Below are 8,354 nucleotides of genomic sequence, written 5' to 3'. Positions count from 1 at the left end.
GGATTCCAGGTGGAATGTTGGTGTGTACCGCGAGGCTTGTTGTGGCTGTTGGATCCTAGGTAACCGGGCAGAGTTCTGTGGGTGGATCAGTGTGATGGAGGGGCTGCCGCCCTCTGTGGAGCTTGGCTTAGGTGTTTGGTCCGGGAAGCTGTGTAAGTTCGAGATACTGCTGCTGCCCAAAGACCTGAGGTCACAGGTCAGTTTCCAGAACCTGAAAGGGCAGACAGTGGAAGATCTGCCTGTCATCAGCTTACTGGTCAGGCTCCGAGGTACTTTCAGACTTGCCCAGTCCTGGTGAAGTCGACTTTAGGGGAGACACGAAGAGAAGCTGGCCGATAAGCTGGCTACACGGATTGAGGAGAGATGCGAACACATGGATGAGAGATGTTCTGCTACAATGGAGAATACTGGCGTGGAGACAGCTGTAGAGGATACCAGGCTCAAAAGACATTCATGAGACATATTGAAACTCACTGATACAGGCAGAAACATACGGAGTGCCAACGTGGACTTGAGGAAGTTCCTCAATTCTCTTCTCCAATAACGGGTCCAAGGTCCCTGACGTCTGAAGGAGAAGAAATGGCAGAGATGATCAAAACGCTCCTGTTCTTGGAAGAGGTCGTGAGAATCCACACGTCCCAAGGGGCATTCCCAAGCCATTCAGACCAAAATTCAACAAGCCCAGGTAAGCCTTTTCCCAGGTTTGGGCCTAGCTAGTGAGCACTTGCCCTTGCCTCCCCTCCACTCAGGCATCCATTTTGAAGGATCAGTACCTGAGCTGCAATGAAGCCATTACGAGAAGAGCAAGCCCCTCCTAGAATCAGAGTTCCTCCAGCTTCACTCTCTGTGAACAACAGTGAACACCTTAAAGGTCAAATAGTCTCGGCTGAAATAGATAAAATTGAATACTTAGCTCACACCTAGAAACGATGTCCTTCCGCTAGATTCAGCAAATGTTGTGTTTATGTCTTCCCTGGGGTGAAGGGAGTGTGGTAAGTGAGGGGAATCTTTGACTGAACATGAATCTGTATTAGGCTTCAGTTTTTCAAGACAGTGAAGGTAAATAGTGCCAGTCAGAAAGTGAACTGAACTGTAAAAGTCGCCAATGACATTAAAGACACAGCTTATGTGGATCGTCTTTCACTTGAGTCAAGCCCCCGGGGGCACTATATCATGGGGGTGCAGACTTGGTTGCGTTAAATGGCTTTAAACTACAGGATCGGATGATTAAGCGTTCTCAACACTGATAGAAAAACACCTGGTTCTCAATAGACTAGCATAACTGCAGCAGGATTCTCCTAGCTAGAATGCCTCTAGGTGCTTTTGGATTCAAACATAAATGTATATATTTGGGTTGTTTCCTCTTGTATTTTCCTAGAGAGGGATGTTACCCCTTGAAATGCCAACATTGGCCAGTAGGTGTCATTGGGATACAGGGCACCACATGCACAAGTGTATCCAAGGTTGGGGGTTATTCCATGTTTCCAAAAGTTATTTCATGGTTCCTGTTGGTTTCGGAGGCTTCAACCTTAAAGAGCTGACATGACCCCTTGAACAGTTTGGACTGCTAGTTTGCATTCTATCTGTCTAGCTTTTCCGTAGAGCTGACACAATGTTACCAAAATTGACAAGTCTGGCTTCTAGGTCGATTTAGTGTGTTTCAAAAAATAACTCCATTTTCGTATAACTCCCAAAACATGTAAATGAGTTCTGTTAAACTTCTTAAAGACTGCAAATGGGATATCAACACAATGTCAAAATAGTTGTCTTCGGACAATCCCTCCCACCACGGCTGTATAGAAACAAAGAGCTAAGCAAATATCACATTTCTGTGAAATGTATCTGGATAGTGTTGATTCATCGATGCCCAGTTGGCAGAGAAGAAGTGCAACCTGCACTCACTCGCTCCCATGTACAGAGCAATGGAAACATCCACTCACCCAGCCCTTAGCATAGGACACTGGCCGAAGAGAGGTCTGTTACTCCCAAAGACAGGATGAGGCCTCAGGACACCTGGAAGCAGGAGAATGCAAAGCAGGGAATGGAAACCAGTGCAGGTTCGGACCCCTGGTGATGGAGCAACGAGGGTGAAACTCTGTTTAACTTGGACGCACACTCTCAAGCGGACAGGAGACATGGGTTTGAAGGTGATGTGCTGAGATTTACAAGAGTGCACAGCAGATGCTTGGCTGAGAGAACTCAAAGAAACCAGCGCAAAATATCCCCACAGTTAATTCTGAGACCAAGATCCCAGCTGCCAAATTTGAGGTAGCAGAGGCAATGGTCAGTGAGGCATAGAGCTACCGATGATGGCACACGCTGAGTCTCAGGGATCTGGAGTGCGTTGTGGGATGTGGTGGGTCGAATCAAGAGAGCAAACCGAACTGTGTACCAATAATAAATCAACCACACTGGTCGCGCGGTTGCCATTACCGATATGTCCCATGGCCACACCCAGTACATCTGCAGGACCAGGGACCAATTGGGAATTTTGCCAATAGAGCACGTGTGGGGCTGAATCAGAGATATCGTGCATCTGGTCTGAGGGATCCAGGGGGCCTTGAATTTGAAATCAGAATGAAAAGCCTTAGGATATGCTACATTCATAACCTGGGCTGGGATTATGGTTTGGTTTGAGTCACAGGATGCGCAACAACTCTGTGGTTGCCTTCGTGCACCCGTGCCACAAGGATGAGAGGACAAGGAAGAGTGGTCCAAGTCCACAGCGTGAGAAGAGGAAGCATTCCTTTCAGCACTATCTCCCAAAAGCGGATGCTACATTTTGGATGGCACCGGCACGGTACGGCACCTAGGACAACAAGGAAGGTCTGCGGGATCATTCCAGCAGGCCCTGATATGTGACATCCATAGATATGCTTCCACTGGTGTTTCTGTAGACAGAGAAGCTCTGGAAAGAACTGATTTCATTGGGACATTCCCGTGGCAATAAAAAGCAGCAGAGCACTCTCAGTTTGCTGTTTTGGAAACACTCCAAAATGACATAGAGAAGAATGCAGAGCTGAGAACTTTTAGAAGCTTCATTTCCACAAGAGGAAGTGTCCTGTGCACTTTCAGAAGTGTGAGATAAGTATAATCAAAATGAAGTTATGCTAATCGAAGTAGTATGGGTTGTTCATCACAACTAATGCAACACCAGCAATTGGAGATATACCAAACAACACACACAGGTACAGGTTATGGCATCAATGCCTAGGAGAAATTGTCCTCACAGAAATCCCATGGAATTGCGTAGAGACAAGAGTCTAAAATTTTCAATTAACAAAGCCCTAGAAGTCTACATTAGATACCTGATATTACCTGACCAGTAGAGATGAAGAAGAACAGTAAAAGAAACAGGAAGTACCATTTTCAGTTCCAAAGATATTGAAGGCGCAAAAGATAAGCTTTCAAACAACTAGTCTGCAAAACGCTATCCAGAACAAGTGTTGAAAATGAAGGTCAGGAAAACACTGAAGAACACCAGTGTCTCAGAATCACAAAAGGCAGAATACCAGAAAAGGGGAAGAGAAAGTCTCAACACGAGCCAAAAATATCAGGAAACTCAATGGTTGTGATAATATCAGGGCTAAAATTCAGTCCTTAGCAGACTAGATAATGCAGAGGGACGCGTGAATGACTGTGAAGACAGGGGAAGAGAAAAACCTCGGTCAGAAGCAGACATAGGAAAGCAAGTGCAAACAAATGAAAACATTGCAGTTGAACCCTGGGTTAAGACAGGGCATGAAAGAATAGAAATCATGAGTCCCAGATGGAAAAGCAAGAGATAAAGAAACAAAAAATGTCTGAAAATTTATCTGTAGAAAAATCAGACTGAAACTTGCTGAAAGCCAAGAAAGAATCATCTATGCGAATTCAGGAATTACACAGCATCCGAAGGAGGTGGAATCCCAATAGACCTACCAGCAGCTGTATGATTCAAATCAACAAAGTTCACGAATATCCGAGTGATTTAAAATGCACCTGGAGGAAACAACATAGTCACAAGGAAACCTCCAGAGGGGTTTCAGCTGATATCTCGGCAGCAATATTGCAGGACAGGGAGGAGTGCCAGGACACAGACCATATCCTGAATGGCCAAATGCTGCCACCTAGGGTAGCCTATGCCACATGAACACCATTTCAAATAACGGCAGAGCTAGAGAATTCTACAGACCGGCAAATCTTAAAAGAATTCAGCAGTTCAAAAGTTTTTCTAAAAGAAAGGTTGAGAAAACTCCCCTGAATAGAAAAGCAGCAAGATGGAATGGAAAGAAGAAACCATTATTGGAAATGCAAGAAGAGCATGTGTGGCAGAGAAGAAAGAAGAAGAACTTAAGGAGGACATCAAAACCCTAAAGATGGGAGAGGGAAGCAGGAAATCATAGGTGATTGGAAGCACTCTCTTAAGTGAATCAGCTTATTTGACTCTGTTTGAAGCGAAAGGAGAGATGCATGGCCTGACGTGTTTGCAAAACAAGCGAGAAGAAGACCAACAAAGAATCAAACCAACAAACAAGCACCAAAATGGTATGGTTGGCTGACATATACAAAGGGAACCATGAGTATTCAAAAGAAAATACTCAAGGTGAGGTCAAGGGTCATTCAGAACGCATCGACCCAGTATCGTGGCTTGCATGTACTCAGCACACTTGTATTCGGAAATCAGAAGCGTGCATTCATATTCGTAAATTTTGATTCATAAGAGCATATCGTGACCTAACACTAATGCCGATTTGGAATCAAATGGTTTCCTAGTCCGTGATGTAGACTTGTAGGTCTTCCAACAGGATGAAGGAATGCCATATTCTAGGCTACGTAGAGAAGAAATGTAAGAAGCCTATAACAAAGGCAAGTAGCTCTGCCAAAGTGTACTAAGTGCAAAAGAGACCGACAGCAAAGTGCACATTGGGGTTGGTTTCATTTCTTGGAATTTCAGCCCCCATGAATCCAATGGATCCATGTCCTGGGAGTGTGGGTGTTTCAGCAGAAATCAGGCGACGCATATGTATTCCGGGTGTACGGATATTATAGGAACATAAGTCTCCTTTAGTGGGTCCCTGTGTACTGTGAACTGTTAGAAAGTTTAAAGACGTGTGAAACCATCAACTGAAAAGGGACACACTTCCCTCCATTGGTACGGTGCATAGAGCTCTGAACAAAAGGAAAGAGGGAAGAAGAAAGGCCCATGGGACGCTAGTGGGTAGAATCACATTTACCTTAGGAACCTCTCGTCGGATGCAGCCCCTCCCCCAACACTGACAAGATGCAGCAGCCATTGGGGATGGCAGTTAGCGGTTGGATTCCAGGTGGAATGTTGGTGTTTACCGCGAGGCTTGTTGTGGCTGTTGGATCCTAGGTAACCGGGCAGAGTTCTGTGGGTGGATCAGTGTGATGGAGGGGCTGCCGCCCTCTGTGGAGCTTGGCTTAGGTCTTTGGTCCGGGAAGCTGTGTAAGTTCGAGATACTGCTGCTGCCCAAAGACCTGAGGTCACAGGTCAGTTTCCAGAACCTGAAAGGGCAGACAGTGGAAGATCTGCCTGTCATCAGCTTACTGGTCAGGCTCCGAGGTACTTTCAGACTTGCCCAGTCCTGGTGAAGTCGACTTTAGGGGAGACACGAAGAGAAGCTGGCCGATAAGCTGGCTGCACGGATTGAGGAGAGATGCGAACACATGGATGAGAGATGTTCTGCTACAATGGAGAATACTGGCGTGGAGACAGCTGTAGAGGATACCAGGCTCAAAAGACATTCATGAGACATATTGAAACTCACTGATACAGGCAGAAACATACGGAGTGCCAACGTGGACTTGAGGAAGTTCCTCAATTCTCTTCTCCAATAACGGGTCCAAGGTCCCTGACGTCTGAAGGAGAAGAAATGGCAGAGATGATCAAAACGCTCCTGTTCTTGGAAGAGGTCGTGAGAATCCACACGTCCCAAGGGGCATTCCCAAGCCATTCAGACCAAAATTCAACAAGCCCAGGTAAGCCTTTTCCCAGGTTTGGGCCTAGCTAGTGAGCACTTGCCCTTGCCTCCCCTCCACTCAGGCATCCATTTTGAAGGATCAGTACCTGAGCTGCAATGAAGCCATTACGAGAAGAGCAAGCCCCTCCTAGAATCAGAGTTCCTCCAGCTTCACTCTCTGTGAACAACAGTGAACACCTTAAAGGTCAAATAGTCTCGGCTGAAATAGATAAAATTGAATACTTAGCTCACACCTAGAAACGATGTCCTTCCGCTAGATTCAGCAAATGTTGTGTTTATGTCTTCCCTGGGGTGAAGGGAGTGTGGTAAGTGAGGGGAATCTTTGACTGAACATGAATCTGTATTAGGCTTCAGTTTTTCAAGACAGTGAATGTAAATAGTACAAGTCAGAAAGTGAACTGAACTGTAAAAGTCGCCAATGACATTAAAGACACAGCTTATGTGGATCGTCTTTCACTTGAGTCAAGCCCCCGGGGGCACTATATCATGGGGGTGCAGACTTGGTTGCGTTAAATGGCTTTAAACTACAGGATCGGATGATTAAGCGTTCTCAACACTGATAGAAAAACACCTGGTTCTCAATAGACTAGCATAACTGCAGCAGGATTCTCCTAGCTAGAATGCCTCTAGGTGCTTTTGGATTCAAACCTAAATGTATATATTTGGGTTGTTTCCTCTTGTATTTTCCTAGAGAGGGATGTTACCCCTTGAAATGCCAACATTGGCCAGTAGGTGTCATTGGGATACAGGGCACCACATGCACAAGTGTATCCAAGGTTGGGGGTTATTCCATGTTTCCAAAAGTTATTTCATGGTTCCTGTTGGTTTCGGAGGCTTCAACCTTAAAGAGCTGACATGACCCCTTGAACAGTTTGGACTGCTAGTTTGCATTCTATCTGTCTAGCTTTTCCGTAGAGCTGACACAATGTTACCAAAATTGACAAGTCTGGCTTCTAGGTCGATTTAGTGTGTTTCAAAAATTAACTCCATTTTCGTATAACTCCCAAAACATGTAAATGAGTTCTGTTAAACTTCTTAAAGACTGCAAATGGGATATCAACACAATGTCAAAATAGTTGTCTTCGGACAATCCCTCCCACCACGGCTGTATAGAAACAAAGAGCTAAGCAAATATCACATTTCTGTGAAATGTATCTGGATAGTGTTGATTCATCGATGCCCAGTTGGCAGAGAAGAAGTGCAACCTGCACTCACTCGCTCCCATGTACAGAGCAATGGAAACATCCACTCACCCAGCCCTTAGCATAGGACACTGGCCGAAGAGAGGTCTGTTACTCCCAAAGACAGGATGAGGCCTCAGGACACCTGGAAGCAGGAGAATGCAAAGCAGGGAATGGAAACCAGTGCAGGTTCGGACCCCTGGTGATGGAGCAACGAGGGTGAAACTCTGTTTAACTTGGACGCACACTCTCAAGCGGACAGGAGACATGGGTTTGAAGGTGATGTGCTGAGATTTACAAGAGTGCACAGCAGATGCTTGGCTGAGAGAACTCAAAGAAACCAGCGCAAAATATCCCCACAGTTAATTCTGAGACCAAGATCCCAGCTGCCAAATTTGAGGTAGCAGAGGCAATGGTCAGTGAGGCATAGAGCTACGGATGATGGCACACGCTGAGTCTCAGGGATCTGGAGTGCGTTGTGGGATGTGGTGGGTCGAATCAAGAGAGCAAACCGAACTGTGTACCAATAATAAATCAACCACACTGGTCGCGCGGTTGCCATTACCGATATGTCCCATGGCCACACCCAGTACATCTGCAGGACCAGGGACCAATTGGGAATTTTGCCAATAGAGCACGTGTGGGGCTGAATCAGAGATATCGTGCATCTGGTCTGAGGGATCCAGGGGGCCTTGAATTTGAAATCAGAATGAAAAGCCTTAGGATATGCTACATTCATAACCTGGGCTGGGATTATGGTTTGGTTTGAGTCACAGGATGCGCAACAACTCTGTGGTTGCCTTCGTGCACCCGTGCCACAAGGATGAGAGGACAAGGAAGAGTGGTCCAAGTCCACAGCGTGAGAAGAGGAAGCATTCCCTTCAGCACTATCTCCCAAAAGCGGATGCTACATTTTGGATGGCACCGGCACGGTACGGCACCTAGGACAACAAGGAAGGTCTGCGGGATCATTCCAGCAGGCCCTGATATGTGACATCCATAGATATGCTTCCACTGGTGTTTCTGTAGACAGAGAAGCTCTGGAAAGAACTGATTTCATTGGGACATTCCCGTGGCAATAAAAAGCAGCAGAGCACTCTCAGTTTGCTGTTTTGGAAACACTCCAAAATGACATAGAGAAGAATGCAGAGCTGAGAACTTTTAGAAGCTTCATTTCCACAAGAGGAAG

General features: G+C 46.0%; 1 long non-coding RNA gene across 1 annotated transcript; it reads right to left on the bottom strand.

The window, feature by feature from the left end:
* Nucleotides 1-469: 469 nt before the first annotated feature.
* On the bottom strand, nt 470-5,377 carry LOC140693835 (uncharacterized). Its single transcript, XR_012069538.1, has 3 exons — nt 5,217-5,377; nt 774-844; nt 470-565 (listed from the first exon to the last, which is right to left on the bottom strand). It is a non-coding gene; the product is annotated as an uncharacterized lncRNA (long non-coding RNA).
* Between the last annotated feature and the right edge of the window lie 2,977 nt (nt 5,378-8,354).

This window comes from Vicugna pacos, unplaced genomic scaffold (assembly GCF_048564905.1).
Source record: "Vicugna pacos unplaced genomic scaffold, VicPac4 scaffold_20, whole genome shotgun sequence".
Classification (NCBI taxonomy): Eukaryota; Metazoa; Chordata; class Mammalia; order Artiodactyla; family Camelidae; genus Vicugna; species Vicugna pacos.
This window is presented reverse-complemented; position numbering and strand designations above follow the sequence as displayed.